The following is a 21,683-nucleotide window of genomic DNA, read 5'->3' as shown; positions in this document are numbered from 1 at the left end:
CCGTTCGGGGCTGCGTGGGATATGAGGTGCTCCTTTCCAGCCGGATGCGGGGGTACCTCACCAACCTGTCCCCTTTCGTGCCTGTAAACCCGAAGTTAAAGTCACCACCAACCCCCGGTGCTCCTGGTGGCGGCTGCTGCAACTGGAAGACAAAGCACCGCTTCCCGGAACTTCCAGAAGCATCCGGAACGTGCTGCAAGGACCAGCGCCTGGGCTCTGGCACCGAAGGGCTGCCCTGGCCATCGGCCCCGAAGGGCGTCAGCCTCACCTGGTGCACGTCAGCGCTGGAGGCTCGGTGCTGGATCCGGAGCCCGCCACCCTCAGGTCCCCGGGGGGCAGCAGGCTCGGCCTCTTCACGGCCATCGGCAGCCACAGGGCCCCGCGCTCGGCGGCCGCATGTGCCATTGACCTGGGGGCCTGCACTCCTGGCGTCCCTGGGAGGGGAGCTTTCAGGGGTCTGGGGCTCTGGGGGGTCCCGGCAGCTGCCCCCAGATAGCAACCCCGCGTCGCCATCCAGGCCCTCCGGCGGCCCGCACGCGTCGGGGGCGCCGTCGGCCGCTTTGCGCTGCAGCGAGATCTGCACGGACGAGCTGCGGGTGGGCCGTGCGTCCACGGCGCTCAGGAGCTGCGGGATGAACATGGACGTGCTGCGCTTGAGCGCGCCCACGGCCTCCTGCAGGCCGCCGCCGTCTTCCGCTCCGGGGTGGGCGAAGGGGTGAGGGCCGCTCCTCCGCGGGAGGGTGTGGAATGCCATGAAAAAGTCGTCTTCTCTCTCCTGGTCTAGGATCTCTGATTCGGGGGCTGTGTTGCTGCGACCGGAGCCAAAATGAAACCGAAGCCGATGGGCCATGGTGCCCAAGGGGGCAGGGAGGGAGAGGGCGAGCGGCAACAACACCCCGGCACTGCCAGAAGTCAAAAACCGAAGACACAAACTCCAAGAAAAAGTGTCCCATCTGCCAAACGGTTAGCACTGCGGCACCAAGAGCGACAGATAGCAGAAATAACCCAAGTGGCAAGCGGCATTCCAGGCATGATTGGATAAGAGCAAAAAGCTCTCATCCACACTGTGACAGAGGGTAGGATGGCCAGAACCACATGACTGCCGTCTCCCCCTCCAATGCCAGCTTGTGGACTTAGTGGAGTTTTCCCCCCTCTCGCTCTCATTTTTTTTTTTTTTTTTTTTTAAACAGCAAGAGCCTGAAACAGCACCTTCCCAGCTGCTGCTTTTCCATCAGCCAGGAGTGGCCCCAGCAGGGAGCTCTCACAGCTGACTAAGGCAACAAACACACTCCGAGCCATGCTGCTATAAATCTGGCCGCATCACATTCACAAGACAGTTCTTTCCTAACTGGAGCTGTGCACTGGAACTCTCTCTAACCAATGCAGAGACCTGGCACTGAACGCACAAGCACACACGGTATTTCCCCACCTTCCCGACGAACCAAATGACAAGTAAAAATGACTTGGCTCTAGGAAAACCCTTTCACAAGCCTCGGAGGTTAGGTTCCTGTTATTTATGATATCACCACACTACCCCGATGGAATGCAAACTAATAAAATGTACTATAAATATGGCTACATGCCCTACAGAATTAGTGTCCCTTTAATGTTAAATAATTAGACTATGATCTATAAGTAACAAAATAGCTAACAAGTAACAAAATAGCTAACTGGAGGGGCACAAGTTACAGCACTGCCAGTTAGTGGTCTGGCTCCTGCTACAAGACTTCATTTAAAAGTGTGTGTGTGTGTGTGTGTGTGTGTTGATCTCATGCACAGTATGACTGTCAGACATGCAAGTACCAGAGAAAAGGGAGCCAGCTGTAGAAAACATTTTCTCTCCCATGCCAGATAGAAGGGGGAAAAAAACAACTACATCCACCGCCCCCCATCCCCCAAAAGAAAGGAAAATTGAAGAAGGGTGTACATGTGGTTTTTGCCATAAGTTAACTTAAATATCATACAGAAAACAGGCTGCCCAGCGCTGACTGTTTTCCAGTAAAAAGTCAGCAATATTAACACAGTTGGGATACAAACATGGAATCTTGCTATTTTTGCAAAGGGCCAAAAAGGAGCTAAGAAATAAAAGCCCACATTCAAAGAAGTGTCATCAGATTCATAGTAAACTTGGATATATTCTGTGTTTTAAATTTACTATTTTCCATGATCCAGTAACATTAGTTATTTAACAAGGAGGTTTATTTAGGAGGGAGTAAAAAAAATAGGAGGGGAAAATACCAGGCTGCGAAGAGTGACAAAAAATTTATTTTAAAATCTGCAAAGTACGACTTTGTCAACAGCTCTGGAGTCTAGGGTGTGGAAGATTAACCCTGTGTTTACATACACCAAAACCTGTTTTCTAAAGGCATGTGTTTTAAATGCCAAAAATGATCTCTATGAGAGAAATGGAAGCTGGTTTGTTTAATGCTAAAACTGCCAAGTACCACTACAGTCACGTATTGTCTTAGCTAGATTAATAGCTAAAGAAGAAAAACCACCAGCAGCATTCATTGCATAGTAACACCACTGCAGGTGGCCTGAGGCAAAGCTAGGCATTAATGTCACAAAACAATTTTTCAGATAGAGTTTATATTCACACAGGATATCTTAGATCTCTGCATTCAAAGCCTTTTTTTGGTTTGGAAGTATAGTTCAGGCCCCATGGCAAGGTCATCTCGACAAGTCATTGTGTTAGATAATGGAAATGTGAAACTCAAATTTTTTTACAGTGAATTTCTCTTAACAGAAGAAAATTAAATAATGAATTAGAACACATCTGACAAGAGGCAATTTTCTCTCAAATCTGACCCTTCCTTCACCTTGAAGAAGTGTTATTACACTCAATAAATGAGAGATAAGGATTAGTCTGTGGCTGCATCTCTATCTCCAGGGACTTATTGTCACTCTGCTGAACACTGCCTAATCCAGTCTTCCCCGGATGAGAGAGGCGGGTGCTAAGGGCTGCACCCTCAGCAGACTCTCTCATTCAATTAACAAAAAAATAACTTCATACACACAGGAAAACTGACTTAGTTATGCAGTATGACTAATTATCACCTGAGGTATAAAATATTGAACTCAATGCGAAGCCACCAAGAACCCAAATATATTTTTAATAGAAAAGACGTCAGGATCGTAGGCCAGAATCTACTGGCTAATTTGAAGAATAATACCAAGCACAAGAGATTAAAGACACACCCAACTTTTAAAATCAGGGTGAAAAATCTGGCTATTCATCACCACTGGCCTGAGACTAGGAAAACAGCAGGTTCCACCAGGGCACTATGCCTGACTGATATGTTTAAATTACATAAGGGCTCTAGACTTCACTTCCCTCAATTGCGAAGACAGGGAATTAAGCGGGTTGTATTCTAAGGCAAATATTATATTAACTTCACGCTATTCAGAACCTTGGGAGTTTCAGCTGAATCGTGCAGCAAGTGGCATTCATGAGAACATTCACATTAACCAAAAAATATACAGGAGTTTCAGGGAAAGTAAATTAGACAACAGAGTGCACTAAGTTATACTGCTACTTGAGGGTACCTTAAAAGCTTGCACATAACATAACAATGTTCATTTTCTGAGTTGGAACACTTGACTTAGGGGTACTTGATGTATACATTCTAGTTACTTAACTGACGAAATGCTTTAAGTGAAATTTGCTTCTGAAATTCCATTTCTAAATCAAAATCTTAGGTTTATCAGTTAGGTGTAGATATATCTATATCTTATCGAGTTATCGATCTCTATATAAAATGTTAGTCTGTATCCGTTTTATGCCTCAGGCATATCTTTGGTTCTTTAAAGGTACTTTTTACTAATTTCCCTTGAGAAAGTACTACTTTTAAAATATAGCTTAATTTTACCTCCTAAATATAGATTCACTTTTTGCTATCTACTGTTAATTAGATTTTTATTTTCCCAAAAAAGAATCACCATCAATTCACTGTTGAATAGGTGGCAGCATTGTAGTCTGGCTCATATTTAAAATCACTGAAAGCTTTGTTTATATGAATGGTGCGCTCTTTACAGATCTGCCTACCATTCTGTATTTCAGCAGAAGAGCATAAGCATATGCTTTTATTATTATATCATCCAGGTGACTTTCACTAATGTTAATTATGATAAAAACATGCATATATACAAATAAATTTTCTGTCCTAGCCACACAAAAATAAAGTCTTGGGATGTGGCATATATACTGTCAGAAGTACTACATAAACACTGAATTTTAAAAGATACAGCTCTAAAAATTAAGTTTTTAATTAATAAACCAAAAATGAAAAATGGGACCCACTTACCAATCTGTTTTCATCAAATACTTCAAACAGGAGTCTGTGATTAGATGGGTTTACCTATAGGGACATAAATAGTATTTCAAAAATGGGCAGAAATAATTCAAAGGATAAAACAAGAGACCAAGAATAGAATGACTTATAATGCACCCAATGAACTGTGTAATCAGAACAACTGATCTCTTCTGGAAACCCTGGACCTACTAAATCAAGTTTTCTATCACTGATTTCTATGCAGTTCTATGCTAACATTTAGGCACAATAGAAGAAAATGCTTTTTGTTGCTTTTCTAATATAAGAAAGGATAATTCTAAAGAGTTTCTCAATCTTCTCTATAAAAATCATGCTCGTGTCTCTAGACAAAGGCTCGAGCTTCACAAGGTCTATGCCTGAGATCACTTAGGCCTGATAAGTAATAATAGTAATAACAGCAACGATAAAAACAATGAAAACTGTAAAAACAATTTTATGCCTGTATACTTATCTTATTTTTTAGGTACTACCTTATTAAATATCAAAAACACATGCTCTCAAGCGCGACAGCAACCTTATGATATATTAACTATCATTCCAATTTCACAATCAGAGCTGAGACCATGAGGGTAAAGATTCTTGCCGAAGAGACCACAGCTAGTATCCAGGGCAAATGAACCCCAGCCAAGTCTGACCCATTTGTCTCCAGAGCCCATGCTTTGAACCATTAGAGAGAGAAGGAAAGGAAAGCTGTCCCCACTTCCCGCAACTGTGGGGTCAATATCAGAGCTACTGGGGTTTCGATGTCTTTTTGCTTCTTTCTGTCTCTTTACCAAAACCTCCCCAAAGTGTCAGGTATCATCATTCAGACTCAAGTATCATTCTGTGAGTACCAACCACAGGTGAGACGTGGTGGTAGGTATTCTTGTTTATATTATCACATGGAAGTCCTGGAAATGGCCCTATCCAGTGAGGGCCTCTCTCTCCTACAGGAGAGATGAGGAACCTGCAGAGAACGGGAGTCCTCGGGTGGCTTTTCTAGAATGGTTGCATGTGGCAGAGCCTGACATGGGACCGAGTATTGTTGGTGAGCCTCGGCTGCTTCACGATGGAGAGTGGAATGAAATGATGTTGGATGGTACAGCACAGAGAGTATGACTTGTGCTTCCTGCCCCTTGACCTGCCCTTAGCCTAGTGACAGAGCATGGAGATGGATGGGGAGGTCAGTGTCTACCTAAGCCCTGTGAAGGGCTGTGGCAGGAGCCGGCACACAGTAGACAGTAGGCATTCAAGAAAGACTTATAGGATGAATAAAACAAAGCCCTTAAAAAAAAAAGCCACGGAAAATAGAGTTTACATATGCCTATAGCTAAGATTAGTTGAAAAAAAATTTTGGATGTACTAAAATTTACATAAATGTGACCAAGGTGTTAAACTGAAGGTAGTCTAAGTAATTAGGACTTTTACAAGTGGAAAGCTGTATTTGAGAGGTAACTAAGAGCCAATAACATCTATCTGTCCCCATTAGCCTTCCAGTCCTTCATGAAGTAATTTAAAGTACATCTGGTAGAGGCTACATATAGGATCTCATCAAGTATTAGAATATCAATGCCATATTTCAGCCCTGAACATAATAGAAAACAGATGTATATTGTGAACTAAGTTTAGAACACATAAAATACTATCGTGACTGAAAGGAACAAATCAGGACGAAATTATAATAGGTCTAAATGATAATCCTATTCTTTGGGAATCGACAAGGTCTCATCTGGAACATTTCTGAAGGTAAAGTACTTTTTAATATCACAGGTATACAGACAATGAAAACATTCAATTTGAAGAGAAAAAATCCTTTTCTTTTTATTAAATAGCTGAGCGGTTTAACATTTCCAAAATTTCAGTACCAAAAAACAAAACCACCACAACCAAAAAAAACCAGCAACCACCAGAAAAATTCACTAAATGGTAATCTTCGTTAATTCACTGGATTCAGTCATTTCTATATATAGTTATTCTAGATATTAAGCACAAAAGGTTAAGAAAATTTTACTTAATTCAGTGATATTTACACTCCAGAAGTAATTTTATACTATACAAATACACTCACACTAAATATTTGATTTTCAAAAATTTTCCTTCCTAACTGGAAAATGACTGGTAATTTTTAGGCTTCTTTTTAATCGTGTTGCCTCTGTTGTTTTTCCCTACCTCTAAAATAATTCATAAAGTACATCTCACAGAAATAATTAAGCTACTCTTTTAACTATATTTTACCTTATTTTTTTAAAGAAAAAATTGAGTAGAAAAGCTAAAACTACGATATTTGGATAACTTCCTTTTTACTTCCCTAAAATATACCCAAATGAAACAAGTTCAGATTTTGTTACTACGAGTCACAGTCTGAAAAACTGGGACACATTAGGAGGCTACCCAAACATATTTCATAATAAAAAAATTTCACAATAAAAATTTAATAGCTTTCACTCAGTATGAATCTGTTAAGATAATATATCAATCTAGTTATCAATAACAATTGTTACAAAAAATGAAAAACTTACTCTAAAATAAAATTCTTCATTCCATTTTGGGTTCAGCGTCTGGAAGAGAGATTATCTTGTAATATCTTTTACAGTCTTTGAAATATTAACAGTTACTAGTACAAAGCGGTCCACATATTTGCTTAAACATTTTTTGATTAAGAAAAAGCGAAGAGATTTTCAAAATGGTGATAAAAGAAGCACTTCGTCAATTATTTGAGATTATTCTATAAACTAAACTAGATGGGGAGAGGATGTACTTATGAAACAGATGATTCACCGATAAGAAATCATAAATTGCAAGCTACCAATCAGAAGGAATAATGTCAGAGACCTAGAAAGAGCCATTGTTGTGAAAATATAAAGATATACTTCAAGAAATTAACGTTGATATGATTATTCTACCAAGAAGGAAATAAACTTTGTTCATGTCCCTCGACCTGCCACGAATCCATTTTGGAGAGAAATGAAGAAGGTGGTAGAAGAGTGGAAGTGTTCACTATTTACATAAATACTAAAATCCAAAGAACATTTTATAAGAACAATATTAATGATCACATCATATAACAAGAAAAAAAAAAAAAAAACCCTGCCAGTTATAAACCAGAAGTGATTATCTTTTTTCCCAAAATAACCAGGTTTAAAAATATTCATCTCCCTACTCTTTGATCTTTCTATCCATTCATCCATCCATCTAACTTCATGTCAATCTCTTTAAATATCTATCGCATAAGGACATGGAAATGATACTTTGTCCTCAGCATAGACAATAGATAGACTGCCAAATGGTCTTCGAAATTAAGAAGAAACAGCTCTATGAAAGAATATATATAAACATATGCATTTGGACATGCATAATACTCTTAAATATCTCTCAAAAAATATGTAAAAATTTGAGACTGAAAAATCACAACCTCATCAATGGCTATGGATATTTTGTCATCAGAATATTTGCCTTTCTCAACCTATTTTATTTCCTTTACTATACTAGTGCAGGAAGACGCAAACAAACAAACAAAAAAATTAACACAACATGCCATAAAAAATAAAAAACACTGAATTCCTACAACGTTGAACTGGCATTTTTTAAAAAAACCCAGCTCTTTCCCCACCCACAACTCAACAGTGAACGCAATCCTAAATAACGGGTTTCATACTTTCAGCTGTGAATGGAGCCTGGACGGTGATGAGGGGAAAGGGGGGAAGAGAAACGGAGAAGGGAGGAAGGGAGAGAGGCGCCAGGCAGTCAGAGGGAGGGAGGCAGGGCAGGCCCAGGCCTGCCACGGGCTGCAGCAGTGTGGGAACCAGCTTCACAGAATTGCAGAGGGGAGGAAGCAGAGGACAGGTGAGGGAAGATGACAACGTGAGACCACGAAACCCAGGAAGGGCCAGGCATGCAGCCATGCGGGGAGGGGAGGGGAGGGGAGGGGAGGACAGGAGCATGAAAGCAGTTCTTAGCATGGAAATACTAACCAGGAGGCTGGCTGCCGCGCCGCCGGGCAGGGCTGCACCCTCTACCGTGGGGAGGAGGAGGAGGGCCTCCTCTCCGAAGAAAAAATAGTTCAATATCCCAAATCACCGACTTCAGTGGCTCTGGTTCTCGGCTCCCTTCCTTCGCGTTCGGCAGGCACCAGGTCCCCAGCCTCCTCCCTCCACTGATAACTGAACCAGTGACAGCGCCTAACGCAGCAAACAATGGCCTCCTCCGTCCTTCACAGGCATCCTCCCCACTAATCAAAACACTGGCTCCTGTTTGCAAAACAGATTTTTAATGCCAGGTAGAGGACACACTACAACTGCTGTTCCTTACACAAAATGACCTGGTCACAGAGCCAAGGCGTCTGCACAATAGCAGGAGAGCTACCTTTTTCTTTTTTTTTTTTTAAGCCATCATGGTCTCCAGAAAGTGCTTATCACACAGTATTATCTCAACACCTAAAGGTGGTGAGAAAAAAATAGTAGTCCATAAATAATACTGAAGCACAGATAAAGACAGCATGTTTGACAGGAAACAGGCATCTTCAACAAATGCCCCAAATACAGACTAAGTATTATATATATAATTATGGAAACATCTTTAATGAAATCATGTATGAAAAATTTTAAAAAGTAAAACATACACACGCGTAAACATAGCTTTATTATTAATTTTTTCTGTGGCTACACAAGTATTTTGCTTCCTTTGGAAATACCTGTTTCAAGTGAAAACACTCCCTTTGTGCCAATCCCCCAAGCTACTCTACTTCATTAAAAGTATATTATTTTAAACTTCTTTATAAAAAATAACAAGCCAACAAATCTTTGTTTTGCTTTGCAGGGGGGAAAAAAAATATGCTACTTTTAAGAATGTTCATTTTAAGAATATTGTTTTCACAATCATTTAACCAAAAGCCAGACCCAATATCTTGGGTTAACACTGAAAAGTTTGATCTATGTTGAATTTATAGATTTAATACTGAGAGATGATTAATATAAAAATATTGCCATCTTAAACTTAAAATATACACTCCTATAGAACCCAAATACATAATTTAATTGGATTAAGTTATGACTTAAATGAAATTTTATTAAGAATAGACACTTACCTTTTTAATTGTTTTTGTCTGTATCAAAGCAAGTTCTCTATTCTCATCCGCTACGTACAATGAAAGTTTCACGTATGGATCACTGTAAGAAAATATTCCAGATTTAATAGTACTATACTTTTCACTTAAAAATTACAAAAAAGAAATTAGCCAAAACCTAACTGAAAATGCAAACTTCAGTTAATAACCCAGCTTATGTAAATTCCAAACGAAGCAGTAACTTTTTCGACGTGCCTACTAAGTAAATATAGAGAACTTTCTATCAACCAGAAACAATGTTTACTTAAATGCAAAAATATCATAAAACTCATATTCTCACTTTAAAGATAATTTTCCCTATTAGTAATTCAAAGAATCTACCATAATTTTTTCCCTAAACAGATTCCAAGAAAAATTATTAAATGGTGTATGTTCAGATTTAGAAAATCCAGCTAGAAAATTTAGTTTGTCTCATTTATTTTCTGATTTCCACTATGTAGGTAAAAATATTTTTCTTTTAGTCATGGTTAATAGACATTTTTCATAAAGCAAAAACTTTCATCTTACAGATTTAAACAAAAATTAAAAAAAAAAAAGTCTAGATTAAATTTCGAGTTTCCTGACTACAAATCCCAGAGTTCCTATTATTTCCTTGAGAAACTGAACACTTTTAGCAAAAAGTGTATCTAAAGGATTACTTAATGTGAACTCTATACTAGAGTATGATAAACCCACTCACATGTGCTAGTATTGGTAACCTGAGATAACTCACATCTAGTCAAACTATCACTATTAGAATTTGGGATCCAGGTTCTTCCATTTCACATTTGAGACCCTGAAAACCAAAGAAGCATTCTTGTGTATTCAATCCCCAAATTTTCACTCATCTAACTATCTATAGCCAATCATTTATTTCTACCCAGTTTGAGAATTATCCTTTAGTGACTAGACCATGACTATTAATACTATTTTGCAACTTTAGGACATTTCCAAAGATCACAGAGCATCGTTAAATGCTTAAAACTATATATTCATCTTTATCTGATACCTCAATAAATATACCATGAGATCATTTAAGAGAAAGGTATGATAAAATTAAAAGTTCACACTAACAAGACTATACTCAATATCCAAAAATCAGAAATCAAAAGTCAGTGAAAATATTGTTGGGCATGTGTGGGTGTGTGTAGGGGAGGTATTTATTACCCACAAAATACATCTTAATGGGAGCTACAACACATCACCTGTATATAAAACAGCAACAGCATTTGCTCGGTTATAGTCTATCCTGAGTATAACTTTCATTTTCAACATTGGGTTTAGAAGGTGGCTCGATTAAAGATCATCTCACCAGATGCACCTTTTCTGGACACCCTCAGCCTTAGAATAAAGAAGAACCAAGAGCCAGACCTAATCTAGGTCCTAAGACCCCAAGAGCACCTTCCTCATCAGAGCCTTGGACCCAGTGACGAAGTAGGAGTCAATTGCTAGGTCGGTGGTGCTCAGACTTCAGCATAACAGAAATGTGGTGGTGGTGAGGGCGGGGGGATCTAAAACAGACTGCTGGGCCCCAGCCCCAAAGATCTAGTAAGTTCGGGGTGAGACCCTAGAATTTCCATTTCTGTCAAATTCTCAGTGACGCTGATATCCTTGATCCAGGAATCACCCTCTGAGAATCAGTGTTCTAGATGGTATTTAAAGAGTTTTGGTGGTGGTGGTGGTGGTTTTTTTTTTTTTAAGCTATAGAAACTAATTTTCTATTTCCAGCCACCAAGCTATTGCTAAAAAAAGCTTACGGCCTGTTATCTCACATCGCAAGAGCAGGGTCCTGGTATGCCAGGGAGGCACATGCACGGCACACGCACACACAGGCCTGCGTTGTAGAGAACTCCACAAACTCTGCTGCCTGCTGTCTCTGATTTCGTGACCCCTGGCGATCATGACTGCTGCCAACCACGTAACTGCAACAGAGAGCTAACCATTCACTTTAAAAGAACATCCACATTCTTCTACTCATCATTCGTTTATCTCAGTTTGTATCCCCTAAATAGGTCGCAAAAAGTGACACATGCAGTTGGGGGTTGAGAACGAGATCTCTGAGTTTGGGACAGTATCTCACAGATGGAACAAGAAAGGCATACCTGGGCACATCCTGAGTGCTCATCCAGGTAGAGGTAGGTACAAGAGTGTCTACATGAAAGATCAACCAAGAAACGCCCTGGAAGAGAATTCAGCGTGAAGGTTTGAGAGGCCAAGGTGTGGGAGCTGGTGAAAGGACAATGGGGTACAAGTTCAAGGGGAGGGAGCACTGAGCACAGGGTCGGCTGGTTAGGAGGCGTAGAGTGTAAACTCAAGGGGAGAGGAGGAGAAGGCACGGGATGGGCTGGTGAAAGGACTGTAAGGTGTACGTTCAAGGGTGGTGGTCAGGAGCACAGCCGCCCAGACTGGTGTCCAGTTCCTCGCCTCCTCCCTTTCTGATGTTACAGCAGTACCATTCACATCAACGAATACATACTGAGTGTGGACTACACGCCGAGGGCTCTGCTAGGAGCGAGACACAAGTGCGAGTGAGCTGGGGAAAGGGGTGGGTAAAAGATTCAATCAACAAAGGTCACCAATGGACATTTATGAAAGGCCCTCCTTAGCCCCGCTGAGCGAAGATGACCGCATTTGTCCATTTCAGCAAGGTAAAGGCTGGAGCATAAAGCTGAGATATGGGACAGGGCCCTGGGAATCAGAAAATGAGCAGGAAGATGCCAGAGCAGCCTGAACAGCCATCAATACTACTATAATCTGTTAATCAATTATTAGCACAACTGGCACCAGTGGCACCATTACCACAAGGCCAGCACCCAGTCACCAGGAAGCATCCAGTCCACGCCTGGCTCATGCAAGATACTTACAAGCAGTATCTCATTTGATCCTCGCTGCAAGCTTATAAAGTTGGCGTGTTTTTTCAGATGAGAAAATGAGACAGAGAAATCAAGCGCTTGCTTGCCCCAGGTTAAACACTGAGTAGGGGAGATGGGAAGGGAGGGTTACCGGTCTGCCTGCTCCGGACACCGGCTCCCCCAGCACACGCTTACGGCCTCGCCGAGATACCACACCGCTGACCACCGACAGCGCCGCCGGAAGGAAAGTCCAGGGGCAGGAGTTGCTGCTAGAAATCTGTTATTATGACTTAATTTTTATCTTTGCTGTTGTAAGAGGAGGAACGAGATGCCTGAGCTGAGTATCTGCCTTGCGGGGAGGCCACACCTGGAGATCTGATCTTCTTCTCAACATTCCAAGTAACTGGCTATAGGACCCTGACCAAGTCACTGTCCATGCATGCTGAACCTTAATTTTCGTATCGCCACGATAAAGGGGTCGGGCTGAATCAGTGGTTTTTGAACTGCAGAGCCTTCGTTCTGCGTAACTATCTCAGGATGACTGCAGGCTACCTACCATTCCACCTTAATCTGTTTTATATATCAGGCTTCCATGTTAAATATTTTTTTTGGACTGGATTCTGTAACTTTAAAAAAACATTTTAAAGCCACTGAACTGGATGATCCCTTTTAGTTAGACTATTTTGCATCTGACAACAATTCAAACTCATTTCTCATCATTCATGAGAACAACAGCCCAACCCATCCTAAGTAAACACAGATCGACTTCCTAAAAATATAGAAAAGCAAGAGAGAGTAAGGCTCTCATCTCTACTCTACCAAGAGGTTTTCTGCAGCAGGGCACAAAGGGGGAGCCCACAGTCTGAGAGTGAGAGACCACCCTTGAGCATCGCTGGGCTGATATTTTCCTATACATGTTACCAGCTTCTAACCAACTTACCTCCGAGGTATCAAAAATATATCAACTAAGCAACAACCAAAACAAAAGTGTGTGGCAGGAGGGAGGAGGGGTTGCCAAGGCTAAGGGACAGCAAACCTCAAATGCCTGCAGGTTGTTTCAAGCCCTGACAGCCTTAATTTCTGAACACATGCTCTGCAGGAGTTGTGAGAGTGGACTTCAGTTCCCAGTGACTTGTCACATGACTCCACACAAGGCCCCTCTGAAGCCGTACGTCTCAGACCTTCAGCACATGACCTGCCTTGGCTAGGTCAGCAAAGTCCTGAGTCAGTGGTTAGTTGTTTGCAACTTACCTCCCTCCTCCTAGACCACCAGAAAATGTAGGAAAGACACAAGCTAAGTAGCTCAGGGGCAGTTACAGAGACAGGGTACAAATACAGGGGTAGAGGGCTCTGGTTTCCACGTTACCCCCCTTAAACACTGCCGGCAGATTTTGTTGTTGTTATCCATTAACACACACTACTTTTGTGATAAACACCACAGGCGGGGCACGGAGGGAAGCAGGCAGGATGAAGACCACCTCTCCCTCCTCTGCCAGTGCTTCTCCATTTGATGCCCTTGACCATTTCCACTGGCGTCTCGAATCTCAGCTTTACCAACTCTCAGAGTGACCTTCAGATAGTCACCTAGTCACTCTTCAGACTGCTCACGAATGCAGTGGAAATGACACCTCCTAACTCAGAGGGTCACTGTGAAGACCAGAGAAAATGACGTGCTAATATTAGTACCCAGCTCGGCACCAAACACACAGCACAAGTGCTCGAGAGATGGTAGCCTCTGTCATTGGGGTTCTGTTCTCCCCCAGCTTGTGAGAATTTTGAGGGTGTCTCTTGCTCCTTCTAACTCCCTACTTCTGCTGTGTTTGGTGACTTGATTTGACACTGATGACCTCATAGTACAGACTGGGTGCCGGCCACCGAGCACCGCACACTTAGTGTTTCCTGCTTCTTCGTGATCCCCACTGTATGGAAGCACCTTGGGGATGTGGATGGAGCTGATCAAACTGGTAACCTCATTTACAACAACGCTCACCCAAAGTCACTCTTGGCAACTAGTTACTGTCCTAGTGGCTGGTGTGCAGTACAATTCAGGGCTGGCATTATCATTACTCTCTAAAAAGCTCGATGTTTTGTGGATTAGAAGAGAAATTCTATTTTGCAAACCTTTTGTTTTCTCTGCACAGCGAAGCTGTTTATCACATTCTTTTCAGCCTTTAAAAGGAGACAAGAAACTGATACTACGGTTCAAACAACATCCTATTTACTGAACGCCTCCCGTAATTCCAGGCAAGGAGACAGGTGTGGGAAATAAAAGACGCTGTCTCTGCCCTCGTCTGAATGGGGCACAGAGAAGTAAGGCGATAAGGACAGAGTGAACCAAGCGTGTACCCGGGGATGCAGCAGTGGTTCCTGACCTCATGCGCGCCACAGTCACCTGAGACCTGGGAATCCTCGTTTATCAAGCATTTCCAGTGATTCCTATGCACTGGTCCATCCGGGCACCCCTGCCCAAGAGGCGTCTCTGAGGCTGAGATGGGAGGACCAAGAGCAGGTGAAAGCTTTCCAGAGGGAAGAGCATAAGGAAAGGTCCAGCGGCAGGTGGAGGACTTGGGAAGAAAAGGTAAGCTGGGGAGGGAGCCCCGGCTCACACCGCAAGGGGCTTGTATGCCGCTGAAGAGCTGGCCGTCACTGCCGAACTCAATCCCAGCTCCCTCTGCAGTCGGATGACTCTGGAAAACTCCTGTTGCCTCTTCATGCCTCAGGTTCACCATCCACGTAATGGGATAACAGCAGTCCTTCCCTTATAAGGAAGCTGTTCGGAAGATTAAAATTACAATAGTGTCTAAAATTACACAGTGTGAGCACACAATAAATGTTAGCCACTGGTAGCCACCACCACTATCATCATCATGGGATTATTGAAATAGGGAAAACTCATGATCAGACTCATCCTAAAGAGATGCAGCAATGGGCAGGGAGATCAGATGGAAGATTTCTGCACCCAAGAGTGAGAAAGGTCTAAACAGAGGTGGTGAGGATCAAAAAGAAAGCTGTACTCGGAAGTAGATGGCCAGACGAATGCGGTGAACAGGTTAGGCAGAGAGATTGGCGTCCATGCCGGCCTGCCACTCTCAGGCCTGGACGACCACTATGAAATGGTACTGGGGCTTTGATCCCTTACTGGACCAGCAACGTCACCCACAGAAGAGCAGGATGCACCCACAGACAGAGCAGCCCTTACGATTCATACTGAGACTGTGAATTCCCAGGCATTGCTATGGCCTCGCCTTTACAACTAAAGTCCTTTTTACAGAACTCTCTAGACGAATCAGGTCACCACACAAGAGGCCCCGGAATCTCGCTCCACGTCTGTGATGTTACATTCATATATAAGTCTGACAAGGCCTATCCAGTGCTAATGGTCTGTTATTAGAGAATCCTAATGATTTTGTGTTATTTATACTAGAAATCTCAAAGTTAGAATCGGCCTCCAAATCTCTACATCTATGTTGGAGGGACACAAAGCATATCCTGAAGGAACTCAGGTTCCTCTGCAGTTCTGAGTATGTAAAGTCCAGAGAAAAAAAATACTTGGGAGATTCAATCTGTTCACTCACAAACAGGATACCTCACCTGCACACAAAAGATTACTTTTGAGGGGGAAAAAAAAAATAGAAGGGTGACATCACCTTATCTTGGATACATGAGACACACCAGAGAGTACAGGAAATCGGTGGCTAGAAGACAGGTCCTGTTACCTGCAATGTAATTTTAAGGAATCCTGACATGCCTAGATGCTCAAGGAAAATACACAAGGACTTGCTCTCTCATGAGAAGTCACCAAGAGACCTTGGTCAAACATCTTATTCATTCTCAACACGGAGCTCAGAGCTGAAAATTCTGTTTCCCCTCTCTGGGCCTCTCTCCAGTTGTCTCTAATAGACTGTAGGACTACAGACCTGCACTGACCTCAACTAGGTTGAAAGAATGCGGAGACTGGTCTCATTCCAGCTTCATCGCCATTAAGCAAAAACAGCGCAGATGGGGTCGTTTCTCAGCAAGAGGTGAAAATAAGACTTTCTGGATTTGTCCACTGCTCATCCTCCTGGGACACACTGACCAAGGACAGTTAGCCCTGATACATCATTAATGGGGTGATGCGTGACCCTTTCCATCTGACGCACTGAAGTTCTGTGACAAACAAGAATCTATAAAGGCTAGGTCTTTTGCAATGATTATTTACCTGTTTTTATCAGACTAGTCTTTGCTGAGATCCACATATTTTAAAGTGAGGAGGGGTGGGGGAGAAGGCAGAGTTGCCTGCAGTGGGCAAAGGACATTCAGACTGCAGCCAGGTTGCAATGACACTGCCTTGACCACCAGCTAGAAAGGCGTCCTTCCAATATACAGAAGAACAATGAGAAAGGTCTTCATTTTCAACCATTTTTCCTCCTTAGGGAACAACCACAACCTGAAGAAAGCAATAATTTTTTCCTGTAAAATGAAGTTGCTCAATACTCTACCGGGACAGCCTGTATAAGGATCACTCATGTCTGTGTTTCCAGTTTGCAAAGAGCAGAGGGCGAATGTAGCATGTCACGTAGCACCACACGCCAAATTCATCTTGACTACCTGATGTATTTGACATACTGAGACTTAGCTCACCCAAGAGAAAGTTTCGTTGCAAAACCTGGTTTGTAGGTGTCCTCGTGCTTTTCCACTTTCACTATTACAATCACTGTTACATGAATTACTGATAAAGAAATAACGTAAAGTGCAAAATAAGGAAAAAATTGCCCAAATAACATGAGAGAAGAAATAAAAACACGTGAATATAATGCAACCATATCGAGACTGAAGCGTTTATCTAACAAACTATCAAAGATACAAAGAAGTTAACACTTTCTAAAGAGAAGCAGACATTTTAATATTCTGCCACTGGAAAGAAATTATTACAGATTTTCTGAAAAGCAATATGGTGGGAGGTATCAAAAACACCCAAAGAGATGATGCCTTTGATTCAACAAATCTATTTCTAAAAATTAATCCCAAGGAAATAATCAGAGACGCTGGCAAATATTTATTGCAGCAGATACTCATTACAGCATCATACATAATAAGAAAAAATTAGAAGCAACCTTCTAGTCTAATAGAGAAATGATTAAATAAATTACAGTATAATCATGGGCTAGAGTATTTATAAAACATTAAAATCATGTTTTCAAAGAATATTTTTAATGAGAGAAAATAATCATGGTATAAAAATTAGGAAATAAGTAGATCTAAAATGTGACTAATTCTATATATATATGAAAGTACTGAGAAAAACATAGCTAAAGTTAATAGTTGTTCTCTCTAAATGGTAACTTAAGGAATTATGTTTATTTCCTTCTTTATGGTTATTCTTTCTAAAATTCCTATTGGTGAGCAAGTTCTACTTTTATAAATACAAAAAATTCAAATACCAATAATAGCTACACATATGCTTCAACTATAATACGCTCTTTGATCAGACACTGAACCCTGTAATTTCGTGACTAGTCTATACCACAATAACGAACCCAAAAGAGCTTCCCATACTTTTTATACCCAGAAAACTGCTTTAAATGAATGATTACTGAACATCTGTGAAAGAATACGCATGTACATTCCAGCCTGAATGGCATTCTACACTGAAAGGCATGAAGTATACTCTGAAATATATCACTTGTCACCAATACTGACGAGTTAGTCACTCCTGAATGCATACGATCCTTCAATAAATAGAACAAAGCAACGGGTCAATTTATAGACAAATCATTCTTATGTTGGTCTGAAGCAGGTAAAAGAAGCATTAAAACTTTACAGTTTAGGCATATTCTATAAAGCTGCTGAAAAAAACACACTTTTGGATACTTTAGTTATGCTTTTTTGTTGTTTGGAGCAACGAGCAGTTTGCTCTCATCCTGAAGCCTTCTCATTCACTCCTGTCTTGAAATCTCTAGTCAGGACCAACTCTCTCCTTGTCCCTTGCCACCTATATCTGGTCACTCGGGGGTCCAATTGTGGGTCATAGTTGCAGGGGCTATATTGTGTGGACAACTTTTTTCTAAAGTATTTGTATATTCACTTACCAAACGCTCCACAGAACTAATTCCTGCCTGCAGAAGTGTTAGCAGTTGGTAAATGTTTATGTAAATTGTTTCACACAAAGGGTGATGAATTTCTAGAACTCCAAAGAAGGAAAATAGACAGGAGTTCCAAGAGGCAGTATAGGCAGAAATTTTATGGACAGGTAAACATGTTCACACAGATACAGAAATGGCTATCAAGTTAGAGGGCAATATATATGTCTCAAGATGGCCCCTTCTCAAAGCAGCCTACGCCTCTTTTTCCGGATACCGCTCACTTGGCAGTATCTGGACCCTGATGGCATTTGCCCACAGTCATGATTAACTGGAACAATTCAGAACAATTCAAATCAGCTCAGTCCGCCGGTTTGCTCTGACTTGACTCTGGTGGGATGCTGACACCTGCTCATCTACTCCCTTCATGGTTAGGAAAGAAAAGTCAACCCGACTTGAACTTCATAAAACAAAAATGCAAAAAGATACCTTCCTAACTGCTTAACTGTATCTCACTGTTTATAAGTTATCTCCCTCTACCCCTAATTTATAAAGTCACTAGCCTTAAAAAACAGAGACACAAACACAGAATTTCACTGAAGTCACCAAGATGGGAAAAGACTTCCAAAGTCATCACTTTCCTGTAACACTGAAGTCAATTCCTTGGCTACTTCTACCTGTGCCCTTTCTGACTGAAAAGAAATACCACTGGTCAAGCGGAGGGACTTTGAACTTGATGCCAAAGGAGAATCAACACCGAACTGTGCTGAACTAGAAAAGAAGGCAAATTCTAAGGCAGGGAACTAGTCGGGGAATTCAGCCTTCATTAACGAAACAGAGAGGAAAAGCTGTGTTTAATTAACCCTGGAAGAGTCGTCAGTTCCCAGAGCACAGCCTGTGCTTGACTTTGGCTGTCACTGCACTCTCCGGGTTGCTAGAACTAAAGGTGGCACACGGAGGTCATCGGTGGCCCCTGGCATCGCAGAGGTGGACACTGCTGAGCCCCCCGTGTGCTGGGTGGTCAGGAACAAAGGTCTAGCAGAGGGAGACGCCATGCAGATTACTGAACCACCACCATCATGCTGACAGCAGCCACATGGGGCCAATTTTGAGGGGCAGACAGGGTAAGGGGTGGAGAGAAGAGGGAATCGAAGGACGGTTATGCACACCGCTAAACATTGCCTATGCACATGAAAATACCGACCTCTCTGCCCTGGAGTGTTTACCGTGTGCCAAGCACTGTCCTAAGCACTTTCTGTACAATCCTTGTTCTGATATACATAGGAACATTCTAGACCTCTCAGGGGTGGGAGTGGCCGTGGTGCCAGAAGTGCCTCAAGGGTGGGAGTGGCTGTGGTGCCAGAAGTGCCTCAGGGGCTAACCCCAAACCCAGTCCAGTTCTCTCTGCAAGAAGCTGTCTTCTTCTCACAGGCAGGTTCTGAGGGAAGGGATTCCTCCCTTACGTGGGGTTGGCGTGACATACGACAGCTTCTAAAGTCTGAAGAGGCAGCCCCACGAGTGACACAACACCAGGAAAGCCATGAAGCAGAGGTCTTGAACTTGGTGCTGGTCTGAACGCAGAGAAAGAACAGAATAGCTCATCTTGAACTGTTCCCTGTGATATGGGCTAAATCATATCCCGTCAAAAAGACATGTTGCAGCCCTAACGCCAGAGCCTCAGACTGTGACCTTGTTAGGAAACAGGCCCTTTACAGAGGTAACCAAGTTAAAATAAGGTCATTAAGGCGGGCCCTAATCCAGCGTGACCGTGTCCTTATAAGAGAGGCAATGTAGACACAGAGACAGTTATGCACACGGGAAGATGATGTAAGGACACAGAGGGAGAAGGTGGCCGTGGGACTGGACAGACACCTCTACAAGCCAAGGGAGGCCAAGGATTGTGGGCAACCACCAGAAGGGAGAAGAGGCAAGGAAGGAGTTTACTCAGGGCCCTCAGAGAGACCATAGGCTCAATGACACCCTGATTTCTGACTTCCAGCCTCTGGTACTGAGACTGTAAATTCCAAGTTTCTAGCCCCATGGGTTGTGGTACTTTATTACTACAGCCCCAGGAAGCTAACACCCCTCTCAGAAGCCTTTGGGGCCAAATGTGTGATGGGACTCTTTTTTCTCAGATGATTCTGAGTATTCCAATTATTGCATGACATTCCCAGTAGGGGTGGGGGCAGCTCCCATAACCGAATGTTCACATGTGTGCGTCGATATGTATGAATAGTTATATTAAGTGTTCTAGTAAAACCAGAAATACTCTCAAGTTCGTTCAGGTCACGTTTTGCTATCCAATAAGTTTTGTACAAACCTACAAAAATGCTTTCAGTTTCCAGGGCTTTCTGATTTTTCAAACTGCAGGTAAGGGATTACGGAGCTGTACTAAATTGCATTTAAAATGCGTTTCCTCCTCAGGCCACCCTGCCAACCACATTCAGACTGCTCTCAAAAACACAAAGAACCGCCTGTGAAATCCTAGAATTCCTCAGGGAAACCAAGTGTCCTCTCAACTCTCGGAAAAATAATCTGCAAAATAATACTTTTTTTTACTTTTATCTTCAAAGCTATGCAACATGCAAACAAACCACGAGACACTTGACCTACTCATTATGCTGAACTCTGTACAATATCATCACAAGACTTCTTAAAATTGAACTTTAAAAAAGGCAAAAACAGTTACGGTTCACTGTATAATCACAAGGAGAAAAAACTAGGATAGGAAGAGGGCCAGATTATGACAATGGCCCATCCCAACACTAATGAGACGATGAGCTGTAGAGCACACTTTTTTCCCCCCAGTTATACAGATAAATACATGGTAGGCACTCACATTTGGATTTCCTGGACCAATAGATCATCAAGAAGAAAGAGTGGTTGTAGAAGAAATGAAGCCTTCATCGGCATTAAAAATCTTGGTTGACCTGTTCCTGAGGTTAACTGAGAACAAACACCAGAGCCTCCTACCACATCTCAAAAGCTGAATGCACATTGGAGAGTCTTTCTTGTGTTCAGATTTTTTTTAATATCCTCCCTTAAGTTATCGTGTTCGATGAGACTAAATATGCAAGGACTTCTAAAGAGATCCTAGGATGGGTTCTATTTATTAGTAGGCATTGTACCTATCCAAACCATACCCCATCTCGTAAGAGTGTGTGTTTGAGCATTAAGGTTTATGCTACTATGTGAGTTTGTTTTATGGATAAATGGGTTTCTCCTTGTCCCTCCGACCCTGAAGAAGAAAGGGTTCAAGAATCATGGGGCAAGAGCACACAGGATCGATTAAGAAAGTTTATACAGAATAAAACGCACCTTTGCCATAAGAACTATGATGGTCAGGGCTCTACTACAC

General features: G+C 42.2%; 1 protein-coding gene across 5 annotated transcripts in view; it reads right to left on the bottom strand.

Annotated features, from left to right (window-relative positions):
- The window catches only part of NEDD4L (neural precursor cell expressed, developmentally down-regulated 4-like, E3 ubiquitin protein ligase), a 300,190-nt gene that overhangs the window by 127,676 nt on the left and 150,831 nt on the right, over window positions 1–21,683 (bottom strand). For all 5 annotated transcript variants that reach the window (XM_006913704.2, XM_015590804.2, XM_025048101.1 and 2 more), the window contains 3 exons: window positions 9,394–9,475; window positions 6,830–6,868; window positions 4,305–4,358 (listed from right to left, as the gene is read on the bottom strand). The gene's annotated coding sequence lies outside the window, so the exon portion shown is untranslated. The remainder of the gene's footprint in view (window positions 1–4,304; window positions 4,359–6,829; window positions 6,869–9,393; window positions 9,476–21,683) is intronic.

This window comes from Pteropus alecto, unplaced genomic scaffold (genome assembly GCF_000325575.1).
Source record: "Pteropus alecto unplaced genomic scaffold, ASM32557v1 scaffold14, whole genome shotgun sequence".
NCBI lineage: Eukaryota > Metazoa > Chordata > Mammalia > Chiroptera > Pteropodidae > Pteropus > Pteropus alecto.
This window is presented reverse-complemented; position numbering and strand designations above follow the sequence as displayed.